The sequence below is a fragment of the Erithacus rubecula genome, assembly GCF_903797595.1.
Source record: "Erithacus rubecula genome assembly, chromosome: 10".
NCBI lineage: Eukaryota > Metazoa > Chordata > Aves > Passeriformes > Muscicapidae > Erithacus > Erithacus rubecula.
In genome coordinates, this window is record NC_136662.1 from 7,661,716 (window position 1) to 7,684,110 (window position 22,395).

The 22,395-nt window shown below is 40.0% G+C and overlaps 1 long non-coding RNA gene across 2 annotated transcripts in view; it reads left to right on the forward strand.

Moving 5' to 3' along the window:
* The first annotated feature begins 566 nt into the window (after positions 1-566).
* The window catches only part of LOC306805911, a 75,699-nt gene continuing 53,870 nt past the window's right edge, over positions 567-22,395 (forward strand). For both annotated transcript variants that reach the window (XR_013775330.1, XR_013775331.1), the window contains exon 1: positions 567-627. This is a non-coding gene — a long non-coding RNA (uncharacterized lncRNA). The remainder of the gene's footprint in view (positions 628-22,395) is intronic.

Below are 22,395 nucleotides of genomic sequence, written 5' to 3' on the forward strand. Positions count from 1 at the left end.
TACTTAAACCAATCTCAGAGATGAATGAAAATAAAAATAAATGGAAGTCAAAATTTTATTATGCAAGTTAAAACTATTTTGGTTTTTTATCAGTCTCTGTAATATTTTCCTGGATTTATACAGATTTATGAATATATCCCATGAGTTTTACAGTTCAGACCTCCATTATATTGATTCACTGAGGGCAAGTGTGAAAGGAACAGGAAATAAGCATATGACAAGAATGAATTTTGGGATTTCTCCCAAAGTGGGGGCTTAATCTATGTGAGTACTCTACATGGAAACAACTCCAGGTGTTAAAGGCTGTTAGCTCAGGAGATGACAGACCCAAAGTCTGGCACTTGAGTGACTCAGTGTGATTGTTCTGTGGCCAATCAGCCCATTCCCCAGTAAAATCAAGGAACTCTCAAGGCAGCTGTTTCTGAGTCAGGGTTTTTCAGATTAGGCCTTATAAAGCAAAGAGTGTACCCTCTCTTCCTTCTTCCCTCCCCCCCAAAAAACCCCCCAACCTCGCCAACCAAAAAAAAAAAAGGGGTTCTTTGGAGTATAAGGTGTTTTAGCTTCTGTGTGTAGCTATGAAGCCTGAAGAGCTGGAGGAGTTACAGAAAGCTGATTGTTTATTGACTGGTGAGTGAAATAAACTTGTGGTTTTAATCCAAACCTCACAAGTGTGTGTGATAATAAATACAGGATAATAAACCCTGTAGCTATTGCTACTTCTGTTTTGGTAATCTTAAGAGAAAGTTCCCTGGAACTGTCATTTGGGACTGAGGCTGAAAGGCAAAAAATAAGGATCAGGAATCACACTGTCAAGAAGGTTTTCACTTTCATTTGTCCACTAGATGCTGCTTCTGTTTATAGCTGGAGATTGCTCACAGTAAAATGATGCTTATGCTATTTTGTGGTCTGAAAGGTCTGAAATGGGCTTGTGGCAACCTGGAGAGTTATTCCCTGATAGTGAGCTGAGCTTCTGGAGAAGCCTGGACTTGGAGAGAAGGTGTAGCAGTGTTTTACCTGTTAAGAGTATAAATACTCTGTTTTCTGCAGTCTGAGTTCTGGCTGGACTAGCCATGCAGATTTATGGCATTTCAGTGGCTCCATGACACTGCCTGCTGTGCAAACCCTGGAGCTCATTTTTGCTGGAAACTGAGTACAGCAACACAGGGAGCATAGATGTCCATAGAATAAGTACAAATGGAAGTGATGATAATTTTGAGGTGATCCTTTCCTAGATTTTTAAGGCTCTTGCTGTACTACACTGGTATGTAGGAAATATTTTTAACATATATACTTGTTTTTTGTTGGTGAAAATGAAACATTTAACATACCATGTTTTCTGTGTATCTGGACAAAAGGGAGCAAACAGAAAAGGGGCAAGGACAGGGAAAGGGGAGAAAAGAAAATCTCTGAAGAAGCTGAGGAGCTTTCCAAAGACCCAATAATATGATCCACTTTGTGGCTAAACTGATTAGCTCTCTTATAATCACATCTCAGCTGATGAACTTTGTGATCTTCCTCTGTAGAGCCCTCTATGGCTGTTCTATTTCATTCCTTAAGAAGATTAGGTGGGTAATCCTGAAGCTCCACAAAACCACCTGTTGTTTGGGCTGCTGTATAATACAGCTTTTGAGGCAATCCTGTGACAGCTCAGCAGCAGGATTGTGAGAGGGCTCAGCTATTTGTGTAGCTGCTGGTTGCAGTCTGTATGTGCTGCATGGCACTCTGGGCTGGGTTTCCAGTAGCTGGCCCTTAGGAAAACTGGACCCAATCCACCCACCCTCTCTTCTGCTTTCCCTTCCCAAGGGACTGCTTCTGTCTGCAGCAGCTCTGCTTTCCTTGCTGTAATGACATTTGCAGAGTCTGTGTCTTTACCATCTGGCTGTTCTAGGGTTTTAAATGAACCAGGTGCTGGTAAATTCATCCACTTCATCAGGAAGGGTGCCTTGCAGTGTGTCTAGAATAGAATTATTAAAGAAAGCAAAAAATAATCTAAAACCAGATAAATGTATTGGAGAGAGACAGTAAATCCAGGAAAGCCAGTCAGCTGTAGGTTGAGCTGTAAACAATAGTCATGCCAAAACTGGGTCAAATCCTTGTTCTACATAATCTGCTGGGACACAATGGTAGCTGGTCAGGCTGGGATGTTTTCCTGTAAGCCTCACTGTCTGACCATCCTACTGAAAATGTCACTCACTGCAACTGAAATTCCTATATTTAAAACCACAACCCAAACTCCAGAGGAATGTAGGGACATTTTTTTTCCTCAGAAGAGTTCAGAAACCTGTGATGATAGAATGTATTTGTAAGATACCAGTTAAATACTTTGAGTTTCCTGTTTTTCTTTTCTGCCAATGTTAAGAACACAATCTAACAATATGTTAAGCTGGTGCTTAATTCTAAGCATCTTAATGATCTAATGGTAGTAGGCAGTAATGTGGCTGTTTGTCTGCTTTGATTTAAAGACTTCCTTAAATGCATTGCTGATTTTGGCCTTCTCCACCACAGGTTAATACATTGTGATTAAAAATGAATAAGTGCAGTCATATCATCAGCCACAAAATTGTCTTTGTCAATCCATTAAAATAAGATTATTGGTATGTTTACTCTTTTCCATCCCCCCCCCCCCCCCCCCCGAAGACTGTGGGGGGAGGAAAATAATTTTCAAGTTATAAATCTTATTATAAATGATAGAGGGATTTCAGGCAAAGGTCTTAAGAATGTGTTACATTTAGTGTCTTTTGTTATGAAAATATAGACAGACATTAAAGTAGTTCTCATGTCATGCTTACACATCTGCCTTTCTTACCCCTAAATAGTATGTTTTGGTCAAAGGGTTTTCTAGCATCTGGAGAATACATCCTGGGAGTAAGAGTTGCACACTGCTCATGTCCTCCATGGTGACAGACAGAGCTACAGCTGTTTGCTGCAGTTTGATTAAAAACACAAGATTTTGTGAGCCATGGGTGCTGAGAAAATGGTGTAACAACTTGTCAGTGCTTTTCTGACCGTGGAAATCTGATTGCTTTAAAAACAAATAAGCATATGGTTATTGTTTGATTAATCCATTTCCTCACATTCCCTGGCAAGGAGTGAAGGGATCACCAGACTCGAGCACAGATAAGTCACTGCTGGTTGCCCTTCTCTAGTGATCTCTAGTAATCACCATTAATGTTGGTGCAGCTTAATTGAATGTTTTGTATTGGAAAATAGATCTGTATGGTTAGCACTTTCCATGCTTAAAATGGCTCAGTAGAAAAAGAATTATAGGAAAAATGTTTTTGACAGGGTGTGTTAAGTGGCAGACTTAGAGACTAAAACAAAAGATTTCTGTTGTGAGGATCAATTTTATCAGTGGTGCTAAGGGTAAATGGAAAATGGATTTATCATCCTATTTCTGACAGTGCAGGGCAGAGTGGGTTAATAACAGGAGAATTCTTTCACCTGCTCTTCTGGCTGAGGAAGCTCCAGGTGACCAAAGGTAGGGGTATGGCTTGATTGGCAATTTATTCATCAAGGCATTGATTGTTTCCTGCCATTCAGCTTGTAAATAGGCTGTTGAGTAAAGAAGTAGCTAATTAAAATTATTTTGTGGTGTGATTCCCCTAGAAACACATGAAACCTACAGATGAGGAAGCAGAAGAATTTAAAAATACTGTTTTGTTTAGTGTTTCAAAGTATCTGTTTTGCATGATCAGTTTAGAAACCTGATTCTGGAGGTCTGTCCTTGCATGTAGCTGCCCTGTGAAGTTTCAAGGCAGGCACATACTTCTTTTTTTTTTTTTTTTGCTTTTGGCTAATGGCTTTGTGTTTTCTGATGACAACTTACTAGGGGAGAGCTGTGATAAACTGGAGCTTCTCTCAAGATAAAGAGTACACAAACCAGGGAATTTGGTCTACTTTTGGTTGAGGAGGTGAATTTGAGTTGATGATTTCTTTTCTTCCTCAGAAATTGATGCATGAACTTAGGAGTAGAAAGGAGCTTATCTGTTTTAGCTCTCTGAAGGGCAGGGAATATGATAGAGGAAAACAGCTTTTTTGCTTGTAGCAATTACATGAACAGCAGAATTTAAGCAGTGAAAATTCTCCCACTCCAGGACATCAGCAGGCTATAGATCAGTCTGGTGGTTGCTCCCTTGTACTGATAGTAATTTTCTGTCCAATAGTTTCAATAAGACAAATATTCTCTATATTGCAGATATCTCTTCCTATTTACTCAAAGAATTGCAATGTTTCCCAGCCTTCCTATCTCCCAAAGGAAGTGTTAGACAAACTAGGCTGTCACAGGGATTGTAAAATCCCAAATGTTTGGTGTGAAGAATGCTTCTAAAGGGTGAGTTAATGCTGAGCAAGCACAACTTGTTAACTTTTACAAGTTTCTATTGCTATCTTGTAATCTCTAGGAGAATAAAAAAACCTTTTACTAATAGAGAACTTTAAATTGTATCTTGCAGAATTAGAGAACATTGAGTGGCATTATATTCCAAAGTACTGAGATAAAACTACAAAGCCCTCAGGAGACAGAGCTCTCTGTGTATGTGTGTGTGTGTATATATATATATATATATACACATACATGTGGCAATAGCCATATTTTTTATTGCAATGAAATATAAAATAAAGACCCATAAGCAAAAAGGTGATTGCAACTACATTTAATGCAGGTATTTGCATATTCCATGATGATAAAGGGGTTAAATGAGACTTATTTTAGATCAGTATAAAAGGTTCTTTCAATATTGTAGTCATTAATTCTGGATTTTACATAAAACATTTGTAAATCAAGCTATTTTTCTTCATGTCTAGGTATTTCTAGAAGCTGACTACAGTGTCACTGATGTGTTTGAAATAGGGAGAAATATGAGAGTTGTATGCATTGAGACAGTGGGAAAAGTCAAAAAGTCACCTCTTAGAGAAACAAGGCCTGGAAAGATGAAAAATCAAGTTGCTGGATACTTCTTATTAAAGTTGTTGTCTGTGGAGAATCTGTGATCCTTAATGGGATCCTTTGTGGTTATTTTTGTTGTAATACTTTAATGGAATGCAAGTTAACCACAAACTGCAATCCTGATTGTGCAGGGACTCTGCTAGAAGGCAGCAGACAGAGCACTGCCACTGTCAGGCAGTGGTACCCAGGGACCTGCTGCTAAGTTTTCTTTTATCAAAACAAAGTGTAGTAAACCCCTCTTGGAGCTTAAGTGAGACAGAGAAGAATAAATCATAGGAAAGGTCTGGAGTTATCTGAGTATCCAGAAATACTTTCTTTTAATTTACTATTTTTTTAATGGAAGATGGACTGCAGTCCCAGAAGTGGCAAACAAATCATTTGACTACATTTGGGAAGAATGTGAATAATTCTGTGGTGTGATTTATTATGTGCCATTGAAAGCAATTTTGGTTTAATCAGAAATCATAGAAAATATGTAATTAAAAAGCTCTCAAAATGTATGGGTTAAAAATGTCACTTAGTATGGGTTTATAACAGCTTCATTTGTCCATTCTGTTCTTGGAGCTGTATGGTAGGGCACAATCACATGGATAGCACAGTGATTTATAGAGCTGGGAGCAGACACTAATGAGAAAAAGCTTTTAAAATAAAGACTTGCATTATATAATTTACGTAGCTATGGCCATAAAATTTCTTTTAAAAAAATACTGAACTAATAGTTTCTAGACTTAGATGTGAAAGTGTCCAAGCTTTATACCCTAATGCATATAAGAACTATAGTAGGAAAGAGCTGACAGTAAATCTGGAGGACAGCTATATCTTGCTAAGTGGCACTTCAAAACTTGTATTAATTCTAAAAGCTAAAGTCCAACTTGCCTTTTCCCTCCCCTCCTTATGCAATGAGGAGTTTGGGTTTTGTAGGTGAATAAAAACCTCTTGCATATACTATAGAGGCACAGGTCAGAGAGGAACCTGTCTAATTTGATCCAATGCAGGAAAAAAGGTTGTTAATAAATAATTTATCTGAGGACTTCTCTTGGCAGTGAAGGCAGTGCCCAGCTCTGGGTGGAAGAACTGAGATCCAAAAACATAGGGTTATTTTAGCACTGTATTTCTGAGATAGTTATGAAGGTTGGTCAGAAATAGCCTGTCAAACCTACTGCATGAGGAGGAGCTGTTGCATTTCCAAGTACAACCACTAAATTTTTGGCACTTGAGCCATGAGGGCTGTTTTGTGTGGTATAAAGAGCAGAGTCCTTAGTATAATATAGCATGGATGGGCTTTTGCAAGGCATATTAGTAGAAAGAGTGATATTAATATATCTGTGATTTCACATACCTGGTGAATTACAAAGTTTTCTAATTATAAAACAATTTATATTTCTTTAAGAGTTCTTCATTCCTAAACAATAGTCAGTCTCAGAGGATGCTACCAGGGGACTTTTCAGCCAAAAATATTTGCTTGACTTTTCTTAGATTAATAATTTACTAAATATAGTTGAGTGCATTTAATGTAATTTTCTCCTCTTTAAAATGTTCTCATAAGTGAAAGAAAACCACTTTTATTTGTTCTTTCATGAAAAGAATCCCATTTTCCCCTCTCTTCAGGATGATCTAATGTAAATAGTGGGTGGGGAGTGGAGGGGAAGGGTTGAGCAGCCAGGCTGTTCAAGCATTGCTGTCTGGATTGAATGGCCAGTGCAAATGAATTTCTTTGCATAGTTTCCATCTTTGTAAGCACTTTGCATTTCACCATAACTTTACCTGAAGGAAGTTTGGTGACAGTGCAGAGGCAAAGCAGGCAGTAGAGAGCTCTGGAAGGTACAGGTGAGGCATGAGGGCTGGAGAAGCAGTCTGCCCTTGCTCTGCTACCCCAGTCACTGCCCCAGGGGCTCCAAGGGCTGATGTGCATGGCTGTGGCTGCCAGCAGGTGCCTCTCCCTCAGGTGGGCTCCAGAGCACATCATGCCATGGAAAAGGGAAGGATGGATATGGCCATCCACCCACCAGCAGCTGGGCTGAATCAAACATTGTATTAAACAGGTCTGCTGCTCTCTGCTAGAAACAGAAACTAGCAGTAAGCAAGAGGGTAACACGGGCTCTACTTTCAGATTGGCACCTGGGGAACAGATATTAAGTATTTTTGCCTATTTCTCCAGAAGTCCTATTGGAAACTAGACCAGGAATTGCACTGCGTGGTATGAAAATTTTATGTTAACTAGTTCAAATTCTTAGCCTAAAAAATAGAAACTCTTGTCCTTTCACAACTGGAATACAGAGCAGAATATTCAGGTAGAAATAATTTATGACAGTAATTATGGTATAAACCAACTTTTCAGCAGCTAGTTGCTTAAATTCCTTCTTCTCCACTCCAAACCTACCAAACCTGTAGGGAAATCACTGCAAGAAATACCCCTGCTATATTTATCAGAAATAGGATGTTGTATGTGAACACTTAACCATGTAATGAAAAAAGAATCTCATATGCAATGATCTAGAGGATTAAGAGGTCAGCCAGTTTTCTGAAACTAAGTCTAATTTTTACTGGCAACATCTAATATTAATTGCTAAAGCTAACACCTTTCCCCATTAAGTTCTGAACATTTATGCACATTAATGTGAGACATCTAATGGCTTGACAGCTTTAATTTTTTTCACTGTGTGCATTTAATTTTGTTTAACCACAAGAAAACTGGACTTCTATTTATTATGGAAAAAATTGATTCAGAATAAATCCTGACAGTTTGAGTTACTTCCGAGCTTTTGTATTTAATGGAAACACAGTATGAAATTCCTTTCTGTGCTCCCTGTGTGGGAAAGGGGGATTTGACAGTAGGAGAGCAGATATCACCACTAATAAAAGTGACTGCATGGCAGGGTGGCACAGGCATGTTGTGTAGTCATTTTGCTTCAGGACCCTTTCCAGCAGTGAAGCCCCAGCACGTTGGTACTTAATGCAGATAACCAAGAGCAGCTCCAGCAGGCAGCGTTAGTTGTGATAAGTGTGCAAGATTGCTGGCATTGCTGCCTTTACACCAGGGGTTTCTGCAGAACAGAGGGAGTCAGTACATGGTCAGATGTCTCTTTTCCAATCATCTCTTGGTATCTCCAGGCAAGCTGAAGCCTGAAGTATGGGAAATGCAGATGCTGCATTCAGAAAACAAGCCTCGTTTGGTGGAGCTCTTCCTCATTGCCACAATAGCACTGCACAGGTCTGGTGCTTACTGGACTTTGGCTGAAATGTTCAGACTGGTGTGACAAGCATGTGATGCCAACTGGATCAAGTATGGATTGCTGCAAAACTGGAGAGTGGTCACCAATTCATTTCACATCAGCTACTGGAGAGATACCAGCTGAATAGAAAGACATAAACTTGATATGGCATTTAAGAAAGAAAAAAACCCCAAGCCATAATTTAATCATTAAGAAATAAAACATCAGTGAAATGCTGTCTACTAAAGAAGGCTAGGTGAGGACATTGTGAGGCCCCAAGGAAATTCCTTATAGGAGAACAGTTACTGCAGCAGAGTTCAGAGGTGGAGATGCTCAGCAGCAAGGAGAGAGTGGAAAGAGTAGGTGAGCTGTCCTTGATAGGACTATTAAATAGCAATTTCTGCTATTGCTTGCTTGTCTGCCTTGTTTTTTTCACTTTGACTCAGCATGAATAGTAGTTTAATAGCTGCTTTTGTATTGGTAGTCTCCTGACAGGAGTACTCTCAGGCTGGATAAGCTGTGGAAATTCAGGGCTCCTGAAGCAGAGGTGGCTCTGACCTCAGGTGCTGAAGCCCTGCCCCTGTGTTCCTTGTCACTCCTGCTCTTTTTGCCAAGGTGGTGATTTCTCCTTGTCCCTTCTGACACTTTTCAGTCTTTAAGATTGTTTTGTAGATCATGGATGTTGGAGGCACCTGTATCTAAGCTGTCTAGAGCTCAGGCTCTTGTGGAAGGATGTTGTTTGACAGAGAGAGAAGTACTTCATAGTCTTATCCTGCAGAAACATAGGATAGTGAGCAGGAAATGGTCTGATAGTTAAAGCAGATGGTTTCTCAGCAAAAGCCTTCTGTGGCTTGTGTTCTTTGTAACTTTTTTTAGTGAGACAAACCAGCTTTCTTGACATGACAGCTTCATTGCTGTGCCTTGTGGAAACATGCTGCCACTTATACTAATTTTACCTTGTAAGATTATGAGAGCACAGTGGTAAAGCAAAAAAAAAGTCAGCATTGCTATGATTTGAGAGAGCTTTGCTTTTTTTTTTTTTTTTCTGTGACATAAATGATTGCCAATAGAGGGAAGCGATTTGTTAAACTGTGCAGAGAACAACAGCATTAAAATATAGATATGTTCCTGATTTTTACATGTCTGCATCATGAGCTAATGCAATTGCTAAGAGTGCTCCCAAAAAGGGCTGTTTTACAGCTACATGGTTTATAAATGACAACAGTTAGGGGAAAAATAATAAAGACAAACTTATTCCAGAAGACTGCACTGGCAGGGTTTAGAGTCTGAGACAGGGTGCATATAAATGAATGTAGAGCACTGCTGTTGACAAGGACCAGGGAATGCTGCTAACAGGGTTGGGGAGCTGGGAGTGCACTGGCCTTCTGGGGAGTGAGAGGGACAAGGAGTGGTGGCACATCTTGGTTTGTGCAGACCAAGGGAAAAGAGAACACGTCTGCCATTCCTCTGAGGTGTAAAGGAGGAGCAAACTGGTTCACAGCGTCCTCTCCTCTAACTGGTACATCAGACATTTGTGTAAGCTGGAGATGAAAATATGAGAATTAGGTTGGTTTAGGCTGTATTGACTTCCACTGAGTCAATATCATATCAAAAGGTTTCAAATTAGAACCTGATTGGCATTGAGGTGGTCTTCCTACAATGCCAGGCACTGTCTGTGTGTGATGGGGAGGGGTCACTGTGGTACCTGGTTAGATTCATGCTTGTTCTTAGGGTTACCCATTCTTGCAGTTATCTGAGGTGTCTGAAGGTCAAGGTCCAGGACCTAAAACGATTAATCACCTATAACAATTCAGAAACAATCTCTGGAAATGCCTTTACCATATGAACTGTTGGCATAAAATAGGAATTCTTAAATGATTGTGCTTTCATCATTCACATTTCAGCTCTATGAAGCTGAACTCACTGATTTTAAGTTCATGTCCCAAGACACTTTCTTCAGTTTCCTAATCCTATATTAGGGCTCTAAATGGCAAGTTGATGATATCATGATACTTTTTCTTATGTGAAGCCATTAACACATGACTTAACAGAACTATGTGACTTTCAACCAGAGAATGGATTCTCAAAGAAAAAAGTTCTTAGTCAAAAACATATCTTCAATAATAGTAGGGAAAAATACAGAAAAATTCTTCAAAGTAAATTGTATTTTGGATGAATACCATCTCCTTGAAGTTTGCCCCACCATGATAATCCTTCTTTATTTACTGGTGTTGGCCTTTTCTCTTTAGAGACCTTTAGTGAAGACTTATTTTATATTTCATGTATCATTAAAGTGACTTAAATGATCAAGGATGTGGTAGCCTGACATTTATTTTAATTATTAGCATAAATAAAGAGCCATCTATATTCCACACCTGCTGCAATTATAAAAATATATTTTCTTCATTTATAAAACAGATTATGTGCTTCAGGGAGTCAGGCAGAGAGATGAGAGGCTGTTCTCTTTGGTAATCTCTCTATATCATCAATGTTTATTACATCTGACCACAAAGGGCCAACAATGTGGTTTTGATGCCACTCAGTTCATGAATTCCATGCAGTTCCTGGGGAGGGTGTCTGCATAGTAATGAAAACAGAGCAGTGGAAGAAAAAAAAAGATTCCAGAAGTGTTTTATCACAGCCTCATATCTACACTGCTGGGCTGTGTAGCCTTAGATATTGTATTTCTGAAAAGAGCAGTTTGGTGAGAAATGCTACACTGGTTACAAAAATTTTAAGATAGAACAGAAAAGAGGCCCCTTCAGCTCTTAGATGCCATCTAAAAAGCACTTCAGTTTAAATTTTGATCACTTTAAAGTTGGAAAGCTCTATATGAATTGAAAAGGCTGAGCTATGTTTTGCACAGTATTGCCTTCTATATTTTTGTTCCATTTGTATGTGTAAGTCAGCATTAGTTATAAAATGTATACATAATTACATTTTAGAGAATACAACACTTTCAATTAATCTAATCTGAGACTCCATTTGTCAAAGTACTCTGCTTTAGTAGTTAATACTCCCTTCTCATGCAGACTGTCATATTTATTTTTTTTAATGAAAAGTCTGTCATGAAAAAGTAATGGTATTTTAACACTCTTGGCAAGATGGGCTACAGCACAGCAGTGGAATCAGCTGGTTACAACTAAATAATTCCTCTTCAAACTGTAGTGCCTTAGGTTAGGCAGTCTCATCTAGCAAGGCTCAGAGAACTGAATCTTCTGTAGTTTTCTGTGTGGTGGAAGAAAGCCTCTTATTTTATGCCAGATAATTTCTATTTCCTAAGCTGTTCTTCCTGTCCCGCAGTAACTGACTTCAGTGAGTTGTAGTATGCTGTACAGCAAGTGAAGATGTCTTACATTTGGATGTTTTCAGCCTGCAGATTTCTTGTGATCTCATTAGATGTAAGGGGGACACACAATCCTCTGAGGTCCCTGTCTCACAGCATGTCACAGCTCTTCACATTTGGGAAGGTTTTCACACCGTGGGGTGTCTCACATGCCATGTTTGCTTCTCGTGACACACCAAGATTGTCTAGCATTTGTCACAGTGCAAATTATTAACTGGATACCTTTTGATGAAATAAGATATGATGGCAATTTGGTAATTCATAGATTTGTTGTTTAAAAGTTAAAGTAATTAGTTAAAAGCTTTTTGATTAATGATAGCTAACAGCTTGTATGTATGAATATTATAGTGCTGAGTGGCTGTATTCCAGGTGAAGTGATTGATTGTTATCTGGGGATGCACATATGTTCTGGGTGCATATAAATTATTGTTAGTCATGCAGTTTCACTAATGGGATTATTTTCAGAAGTATCTCTGCCATTTTAATGTGCTTGTTTTTCAGTCTGAGTCTAGATACCCAAGACTGCTCTGTCTTGCATCACTGTTGTTCTCTTTCATGTAACTCTCATACCTTGGGGACAATGGCAACAAGAAAAATGGAAAGAAAATGTATTTTGATATCTTGAAAAAGGCAACATAGACAAGAAAAAACCCAAACCAAAAAAACCCCAAACCCATAATACTTTATATTTTAATCAAATGGAAGGTCTATTTTGAATTTATTGTGCCAAGGCAATTTGGGTTTTAGGAAAATGTTTACACATATGTTCAACAGCCACATAAAAAACAAACCCATTTTGGATGTCTGTCCTCCATTTGCTTCAGTACGAGGTAGGAATCCAGATTATATGGTGAAAGAAACTGGTCTCTAAAATGTTCACACAATTTGTTTCTCAGGATTTAAACCTTTATATCCCTTGACATTCAGGGAAGCAAGTGTTCTTTTGTTACAAAAATGTTTCTTGAAATTTCATTTGAAGGCAACAAACTGAACTTCATGGGCTCAGTTTACCAAGCACGTTGCACCTGCTCTGGTGGTTTTGTTAGCACAGAGAGCCCACTTGACATCTCTGGCTATACCAAGAGATCTGGGTGAGCACTAAGCTTCTAGGACATGGCCAGAGCCCAAGAGTTGGATTCAGACCTTGCTAGGAGGTGTCAGACATCACCTTGAGCCACAGGGGAATTTGATGTGTAGTATAAAATGGAACAGACTGAGGGGATCAGTTTAATACCAAGCCACCACAGGGCAGAGGGAACGCAGAGGTGACAGCAATTGAGTTTTGGTCCCAACCTCTGACCTGGGCAGCAGCTCTTTGGCTGCAGCCCACAAATACAGAGCTGCAGAACATGTTGTTCTGAAAAACACACCCAAGGCCCTGGACTGACAGCAATTGCTGTGCAGTGCTCAGTTGTCTCAGTGATGCTACTAAGAAGGCAGCAAGCAGGCATATCTTCTGTCATTCCCTATTTCCACAAACCTCACCCAGGATTTGCCAAAACCACTTTTAGACATAAAGGTGTCCCTTGTGTCCTTTCAGGACTTGGCCTCTATGCTCAGGCTGTCTGGAATTTCCAGGGGAGGATGCCTGTCTCCCACAGCCCAGACTGGGACCATCCAGTCATTTCACACAGCAGCTGTCAGACAGTGACTGCTTTCATCCACCAACCCTTCCCCTCTGTTATTTGCACATTACTGTCACCTCTGCCTCTCTTCTCATGTGCAGCATATCTGCTTCTAGATGTTCTGAGCATTTTCTGCATGCAGATCTGGAGAAGGTTGCCTATCAGAAATCAATATTTTAAATGATGTTTTCCCCACAAGATTATCATCATTGTAAAATCAAAATATTTTGCAGATCTTGAAAGCTCCAAGAATATTCTGCGTATGAGCTGACAGGAAACCATAATCAAATTGTCAAGCAATTGCTTCTACTGTGGCAAAGTGAGAATGTTAGATTACATGTGTCAGCATGTGAAGATAAAGACTGTGTAGTGAACAGCATGCTGAAGGTTTGATAGGAGATGAGGAGTTTATCACTGTATGCTGTAACCTAGTGTGGACAGTTCTGCTACCTCAGCAGTCCTCAGTTTGCATTAAAAAACTATGATCAATAAAATGCCTCAGTTTTGTCATTGTACCAACTTTATTTGATCAATTAAACTGAAAACTAATTGCTATTCCAAAGGGTTAAGTAATAAAAGATGCAGAATACTAATGTATGTCTGGTAGTTGTTTACTGAATCTAATATTATTGCTGCTCTAATCTCTTCAAACTGGCATCAAAATGTATGCTGCTGTGATTATTTGAGTAAGAAAAATAGCTCATTTATTCAACATATGCATTGGGTGCTGATCTGGGTTTTCAGATGTTTAAAGATTTATGTTCAAGTTATTTTTTTTCCAGTTTTCCTGTCCTTTTACCTATTCTTCTGTAAACTCTTCAATCTTCCTGTTCTCTGTGGCTGCTGTACGTTCACTGAAAATTCTTATCAGTGTTTGATTCTGAGCTTGGGACTCTAACCCAAAATGGGCTGAGAACTTGAACTCTCATTAAATTCAGTCAGAATTAATCACTCATCACCTTGAATGATCAAGGCTTGTGGGAGATGTTCTCAAGTAGCCTAAGAATTCCTGTATTTTGTTCTCTTGTAGGGAAAGAAAACATGTTTGCAGGAGTGGAATTGAAAAGTTTTCTAGCTCTGATAACCAGACTGCCATTCAGGGCAGTTATTTAACTGTAGCAGAGAACAAGCATTTAATATCAGTTAAATAAATTAGTAATTTTAGAAAAGTACAATATTTATCCAGTCAGCTGGTACAAGCTTTATATAATCATGAAATGACTAGTAATTCCCCAACAAAATTTAAAAGGAAGTAAACAGTGATACATTATGGGAGAAGGAAAAGACATATTAGACAATCAGAATTGGTTTGCCAATGGTAGATTAAACCAGTATTGTACCTTGACAAGAGTGACTGGTGAGGGGAATGCACAACATTTCATAATTTTGGTTGGCAGGGAAATATTTGCAAGGCTATTGTTTGAAAGTATATGGAGGGAAATATAATGAAGAATGACAAATGCATGAAGACTGGAAGCATTATGTGTATTAATTTAAAGATAAGAAAAAGGATAAATTCTAAATGTTTAGACTGATTTAGAAAAGGATTTCTGATATTCCTCTGGTAAGGCCTGAAGCAGCCTTCTAGCAAGACTTGTAAATGGGAAACGTGCTTATACCTGAAACTATATGACTCAATTTTTTCTGACTTTCACTAGAGAGGGCAAAGCAGCCAGTGCTGGCTGTGCCTCTGCTTTTCTGTTAGTGGCTGTTGCAGGTGGACTGTCACCTTAATACTAAACAAGAAGGTAAATTTAAGTTTAAACTGGAAATTAGTCAGCTAGTGAGACAATCATGTAATGTGGGGTTGGGACTAGGCAGGGTGTCGTCAGGGTGACTCAGCTCTAGTTCTCTAGTCTTGCATATTTTATCCTAAAGAACACATTATTTCTCAGGACTGTATCTGGTAGGGGCATTAATTCACAGATTGAAGGGCAAAGTCTGTGCTTCTGTGATCAGTATATCTGCTGCTTTAGACTGTGTCATTTGAGAATGTGGACTGGGGAGCAATATGGCCTAGGCTTGTACATTTATTTAATATCTACCAGTGAACTCTCTCTCAATTTAAACTCCTTTGCTCCTTCTAGGGGTCACATGCATTTATAGCTGAGTCCTATCCCCATTATAGCAGTAGGAAGACAAGAGATGAGATTCTCTTGATCTGGAGAAAATATTCTTTGTCAGGGACTCGAAGGCTTATCAAATGTTGGAGTCTGAGACTCAGAAGAAGAGAGACTGAGGCTGTGACTGGTCCAAAATCCAAGTGTAGTGCTAGGGGGGAAAAAATCTTTCATTCCAAGCTACTAGTTCTTTTGAATGAGCCTTTGTGTCTCCCCTCTCCTTGATTTCTCTCTATGAGAACACTTTTCCTACAGTCCACAATAATTTGAGAATGTTGTTGAAAAAGTTATGATTTGAACCTGTATAAAAATGACAGTATCCTAGAAGAAGATTGAATTACAGAAGGAAAGTAAATAAAACCTTGCTGGCTGAAAACTTGACGTTGATGCAAGTACAATATACACTAGTTTAGCCCTAGAAATTTTAGTTAGCCAGCAATCTGTAGGCCTTTTCATTGGCAAATTACTGTTTGTGTTCAATCACTGTTTTCTCATGCCAAAGGCTTACCAACTCTATTTCACTAAGTGAAAGTGTCTCGTCAGTGAAATTTGTCAGCACGTGCACTTGCAGTCCTGGAAGCCAAAGCACTCTGGACTGTAACCAAAGACCCCTCTGCTCTGCTTTGGTGAGAGCCCACCTGCAGGGCTGTGCCTGGGCTGGAAACACAGCAAGGACATGGATCTGTTGAGGGAGACATGAAGATATCAGAGGGCTGCAGCACCTTTCCTATGAAGTCGTGCTGAGAGCTGGGGCTGCTCTGCTTGGAGAAGAGAGGGCTCTGGAGAGACCTTAGAGACCCTCTGGGTACCTAAAGGAGAACCTGTAAGAGGGACTTTTTCCAGAGGTGCACAGTGCTAGGACTGTGGGAATGGCTTTAATCTGAGAGGGGTAGGTTTATGTTAGAGTCTAGGGAGAAATGCTTTGCTTTGAGGGCGGTGAGGCACTGGAACACTCCACTCTGTGTCTGTGAAAGTGTGAAGGCTGCAGTGGATGGGGCTTTAAGCAGCCTGATGTAGAGGGAGGTGTCTCTGCCCATGGCTGGAATGTTGGAACCAGATGATTTTTTAAGGTCCCTCCCAACCCAAACTGTTCTCTGGTATTAGTTGACAGCTGTACAGCTAGTAAGTTTTGTTCACTCTGCATAAGCAAAGCATCCTGACTGGCTACTTTGTGCTGTCACAATGGGAACTGCAAATGGGTAGGAATTACGTAGCAGTTACTTTAACTCTTGGTTTGAAACTGCTTACTTGTGGTTTATTTTTGCACAGCTCTCCAAGCTGTTTAGCTGAAAAGGCATTTAAAATGTTTGTTGTATTGTTGGAAAGGATAGCCTGCCAAGGGCTATTATGATGACAAAATAAATGCTAGTGACTGTACTTTGCCAACAAAATATTGGAGCACAACTTTTTTTCTTCAGCACTTTTCAGTCACTATCTGAATGGAAAATAGCAAGAGTGTTGGGGTGAAATACCACAGATTCAGTATTCTCCCTGGCTGGCTCTCCTCTTTACTTGGGGCACCTTAAGTACACACCTTCCTGAAATGACTCTCATACAGGACCCTGCTTCATCTTCCTGCCTCTTTCAATTGCCTTGATAACAATAAGAATTTTAGCATTAGAAGAATGCCTTTGTAGTATCACTCAAGGAGGAGTCTTTGTTGTCATACATCTTAATAATTTATCATGCTCTTGATAAGAATTCTAGATCAGCAGATAAGAGTAAACAGGCTCAGGGAGACAGCCATTTGATGCTGATGTTAATTTTGCAGCAACTGATTTGGTCTTCTGTCAACTTAAAACTTAATATGTATAATTGCAAGATCATCATTTTGGGGAAGTTACTACTGCCAAATATTTTACAAAATGTGTATTAATTAAGCAGTTTAAAATGAAATGCACCTTTCCTTACTGACGTGGCAAAGAGGAAAAAAACTGCAGTGTTGAGACCTTAAAACATTTATAAATGAGGAGAAGAGTGTGCTGCAATCTCTAGGCTAAAATAAGAAAGGGATTTTTATTTTTAATATAACCAAGCCATTAGAAATGGGCAGACTAGTTCAGATTAAAATAGAATTAAACTGAACCTATAGTTAATATTCAAAAATACTGAATGCTTGAGAAACTGATATTAATTTTTGCATATCTCAGTAACCCATCTGATTAGTAGGGGCTAAGGAAAGCAAGGAAATATGTAATAAAAAGGTAATTCTGGAGAGGGAAGTGGCTTATGATCTAAGTTTAAGCGTTTGGGAGTTTCTATGTGGTTTTTTTCATGTTCATGTCTGTTAACATGTTTACAAATAACTGTAGTAGGAAACCATATGGAAGAAGAGTGCATGAATGCAACATCAGCTCAGTGAGAAATGCCTGCAGTTGCTTGTGAACCCGACTGTATTTGGGAATGAGGAGCTTTGTAATGCCCTTTGTCAGAGGTAAAAAGAAGGTGGTGGTTCTCAGTTCCCTCCACTACACTCCTTGTGGGAAGTGACAGTGGATCTGAGTGATCTATGAAAAAGGAGAACACAAAATGTGTGACTTGTATCAAGTTTCTGCTCAAGTGCAATGAGAACAGGAGAGATGTCTGTTTGATGTTAATTAGTCTGTTTCTACCATATTGGAATAGTCTTAGCTCCTACAGAATTCTTGCTAAAAAATTCTAAAAATCCATTTGGGTGGGAGCAGACAGTTGTAGCTGGGGAGATAAAGCAACAGCATTGTGCAATATTTCAGGAAACTCCCCAAGATCAACCCTTTCAGAAGTTTAACAGGTTTGGAGCATAATGGAAGGGGGATAGTACAGGTTTGTTTATTCTTATTGGAGAAAACTAGACCTTAGGTTCTAATCTAAGATGCAGTAGAAGCCAAGAATTAATTTATAAAAATGAAAGGTCTACAGAAGCATAACAAAATCTGATTTTGTGGCTCTGGTGAGTTGGTCTCTACTTGTGGAGTTATGTTTGCTTTTAAACCAATGTGTTCAAGTGTTTGCCTCATTTCTGCTCTGAGCTGGTTCTGCTTTTACCTTCAGGCAGATATCTAGGAATGGGCAGATGTGTCTGTTGATCCTTTTAGACTAGACCCCACTACTCAGACCAGCTTACTGCCCAAAGGCAGGAGAAGCCTGGCCTGTAAATCTGCTTCCTTGTGCCTTTGTAATCTAAGTCCCTGTCCCAAGAGCACTGATTGCCTGCTAACATTTCTGGTATGAGGGCAGCAGTAAAGACAGCTATTACAGAGGAAATGGGACCAAGCACAGCTAGGAAAAAGCTAATTAAAAATGAAGGGGATGAGGAGCCTGGAAGAGGTAATGGTCCTGGAAAACATTTTGGTCCTAGGACAAAGGGTTATTTCTGATAGGTTTTCTTAAAAGCATTGTCAACATAAATTCTTTCTGTTCTGTAGAGATCTCTTTCTGTTTCAGGTATCTTTCACAAACCACTGTCACTGTGTAATTGTTGCTGTCTCATCTTTTCCATCTGGACATTTTCTCTTCTTCAAAGTGATTTTAATTGTTGCAGTAACATAGCTACTCTATGGATCTTTGTTGCATTCCCTAAGAACTCTTGCCCAGTGCTGAACCGGGGCTGAAGCTGTCCATTATGAGCCAAACACAATGCAGCTTCACAAACAGCATTATTGAAGAGCTCTTTGCATTATTCCAAGTACCCACTTTACTAACGTGCCTATTCTCGAGAGTAATAAGGGCTGCATTTGATTCTCTGTGAACAGTTCAAGGGTCAGGGTCTAGGCTCTCTTGTGCTGGGATAAATGTAGCAGAGCACCACAGAAGTCAGTGGTTGTTATGGCTCTGTATGGCTGGAGCAGAGATTGAAATGTTTTTCTCTGTATCACAAGTAGGGCTCTCCCAGGCCAAACACGCAGATTATATTTCCTAAGCACTAACCACCAAATAGAAGAAATACATATTTAACAACCTTATAGAAATGAAAATAGGATTTAGTGATTTAAGGTATTAACAATTTTTGTCAATCTCTAGTTGTTTGTTTGCCCTCTTTCTCTAAAATTTTTTTGTAGCTTTCCATTTTATTCAGGCTAAAAAAAAAAAAAAAAAAGGATGAGGAATAATATCTTCCAACATTTTTATAGTAACAGTTATGGTAATTTTAGAACATTGTCATGCCAGTTGGTGTGTTAAGGTAATTTGAAGACATTAAAACAAGATAAAAAAAAAAAAGAATCTTTTATGCTCATGATGGCTGATTTACTCGCAGCAGAAGCCTGGTTTTCATCACTGTTGGTGTAACAGGCCTGCTGTTACACCTGCCTCACTACTTCCCAAATAAAATAGGATGGGCTTTTTGGAAGAACGTTGAGAAACTTAAAACAAGGAATATAGGCCAATATAACTCCTGGATTTTGGACATTCCTGACTGAGTCCCCAATGCTGAGAGTCTGGCCTGTCTGGAGCTGCACAGTGATGTGCTATGTTGTTTTACTAAAGAGGACTGAAGGCAAAGAGATGAAGGGTATCTTTCTCCAAATCTTGCATGAGTCTGTGCCAGAAAGCCTGGGGTCTGTGGAGACTGCCAATGAAGGCTTCTGGTGTGCACCTTTGGTGCCACTGTCCCCCCATCTTCTGTCTTGTTGCCCCCACTTTCCCAGGGGCTGGCTCTTCTTTCCTTTTCTTTCCATCTCGTTGAGGGCAGGAAGATGTGTTTCCCTCAAGCTGAAATGAAGAAAATGTTACTTTTCCACCTTCAGTTTTTAGTGATTTTAATGGCCATGGCAGGTATGGGAGGAAGGCTGGGACTGGCTGAGGCTGCTGTGGGATTCCCTGGGATGTTGAGGTGGACATGGGGCCATGCCCTAAGCCAGGAGCTTTGCTGAGGAAGAGTGAGGCTCCCCTTCCCTGAGGAGACAGAATTCATTGCCATGGACATTGCTGAACCAAAAAGGCTGATCTGCTCACAAGTGCTTCAGTCCAGGGTGGTGTGTGGAGCCACCTGTGCCTTGACACTGTTTTCCAGGAGAGGGAAGGGCTTTGGGGGTTTGCAGGGGATGTCTTCAGAAGTGAGCTGTTCCTGAACCGTGCTTCCTTAGGTGAGGACTAATCCTTAGGTGAGGACTAATTGCTCCTTCCTCATTAATTCCTGCCTCTGACTTAATGCCAGTGACTTTATGCCTGTTAGATTTAATCTGTTCAGTTCAACCTGTCTTGGAGGACAAGGGGGTTGTTTTTGCCTGTCTTGTTTAGCAGGACAAATACAGCAAAAACCCTTGAAGGAAGCTGGTGCTTGGTTCCTCTGAGAGGGAAAGGATGTGTAACCTGGGGAGTGCAAGTCTGCAAAAGCTTTTTCTCACCTACACAGGGAGCAACAAGGAAGGAGAAACAAGGGCAGTCTGTTGAGAAGTTAAAGCTTAAAGCATCCTTAACAGGAGAGTGGGAGGGAATACTGTTTAATCTCAGAGTTTTACCACTCTTAGGAGACAAGACTGGAGGAGTGAGGAAAGTACATCATGAAATGCTCTGACATGGCAGAGAAATGTACTCTTTTTTTCAATATTGCCGAGGAGCACAAGTTATTGACTTGCACTCTGTAGCCAGGTACTGAACAAACACAGCAAAACCCCCTAAGCTCCTTGGATAGGGGCTGTCTTTCTAAGCCAGGGACTACTGACCCCTTGTTTTATGCTCTGACAAGCTGGCTTTCCTGCAAGTCAAGCAGTATTTCCACTCAGAATTCACTCAAAATCAGAAACAGTTGCCTGTTTCACATGTTTTCAAGTGGTACCTGGTTTTCACTGCATCTCTAAACACGTGCTCTGTGTGTGCCCAGGGGGCTCAGCATCTTTTCCACAGTGAATTACCTATTGGACTTATCTGAGCTTCCTGTGATTTCACAGCAAATAACTGAGTAAAGCATTCTCTGAGAATCAGCAATTTTTGCTATTTCTTGCAGGTCCCTAAATTTATACAGTTATTAAAAAAGGGTAAATTTATTGATTTAACAAACATTAGTATACATTATTCTCATAATATAGTGATAGCAATTCAATGTTGCCTTTTCCATAGGGTGTGGTAAAAAGGAAGAGATGAGGAAAAGGTCCTTTTCACCAAATCTTTGCTCTGAATGGCACTTCAGGTGTGCCTACAAAATACAGAATTACACAGTGGACAATTCTCATGGGAGATGATCACTACCAATGAGACACTTGTCTCACTGCCCACCTCTCTTTTCTGGCAGTGGGTGGTAGCTGTTGGTTTGCAGCAGGTGACCCAGTGACACACCTGTGTAAAGGTGACAAACCAGCTGCTGTGCAGCACCTGCCCTGGTTAATGCCTGCTCCTGTCACTGCAAGCAGCATCACAAGCAGGAGCAACCTGCTGGGAGTTTGATCAGCTCCTGATGAAATCAAGATAGTTGCTGAGGGAGATGTGTTGGGAGACTGGTGGGGATGCCCAGGGTGGGATACTCATCTTTTCCCATCTGGTTACTGGACAGATCCGGATCCAATTTGTCTTTTCTCTTTGTCTTGTTCTTGTAATTTTATCACCAAAATAATTTGCACTATTAGAGTATTCCATTATCTATGGACCCTGTTAATAAGTCTTTGTGCATGTGAGCCTGTCTCAATGTTCTTTGTGCTACAATTAATGTGTTAGAACCCAATATCCATTGGAATCTTGGGTGGTGGTGGTAATGCAGCAATACAATATCACACAGCTCATTTGCACAGGCTGTCAAGTGTTACTGTGGCACCACATAACCCCTTCTAGAAGGACAGGGAGATCTGAAAATTTTACAATGAATGAAGAAGGATGAACTAAAACTTGTATTCTCTTATAGTTAGGATTCCTGTCCAGTACACACTTCAGATGGAGCAATAATCTTTCAGCTCCCATGTAACTATGCACAGCAGGTCACCCACTTGGTCTGTCTGGACGAAGATGAGAAAGGAGGTTCTTGTCAGAAAGCCAAAGAATGCTCTGCAGAGCAGATTTTTAAAGGAAAAGTCACTATCCACAATGTGAGCCAGACTTCCTTCCAAAGATTATCCCCAGTTTGGGCACCAAAACAAAGTGATCATATTCAATCTAAGAGCTCAGTGTTGTGTGTGTGTGCAGAGTCCTGATCTCTGTGGCACTGCCAGAGCAATGGGGGGCAGCTGCTTCTTGAAGTCAT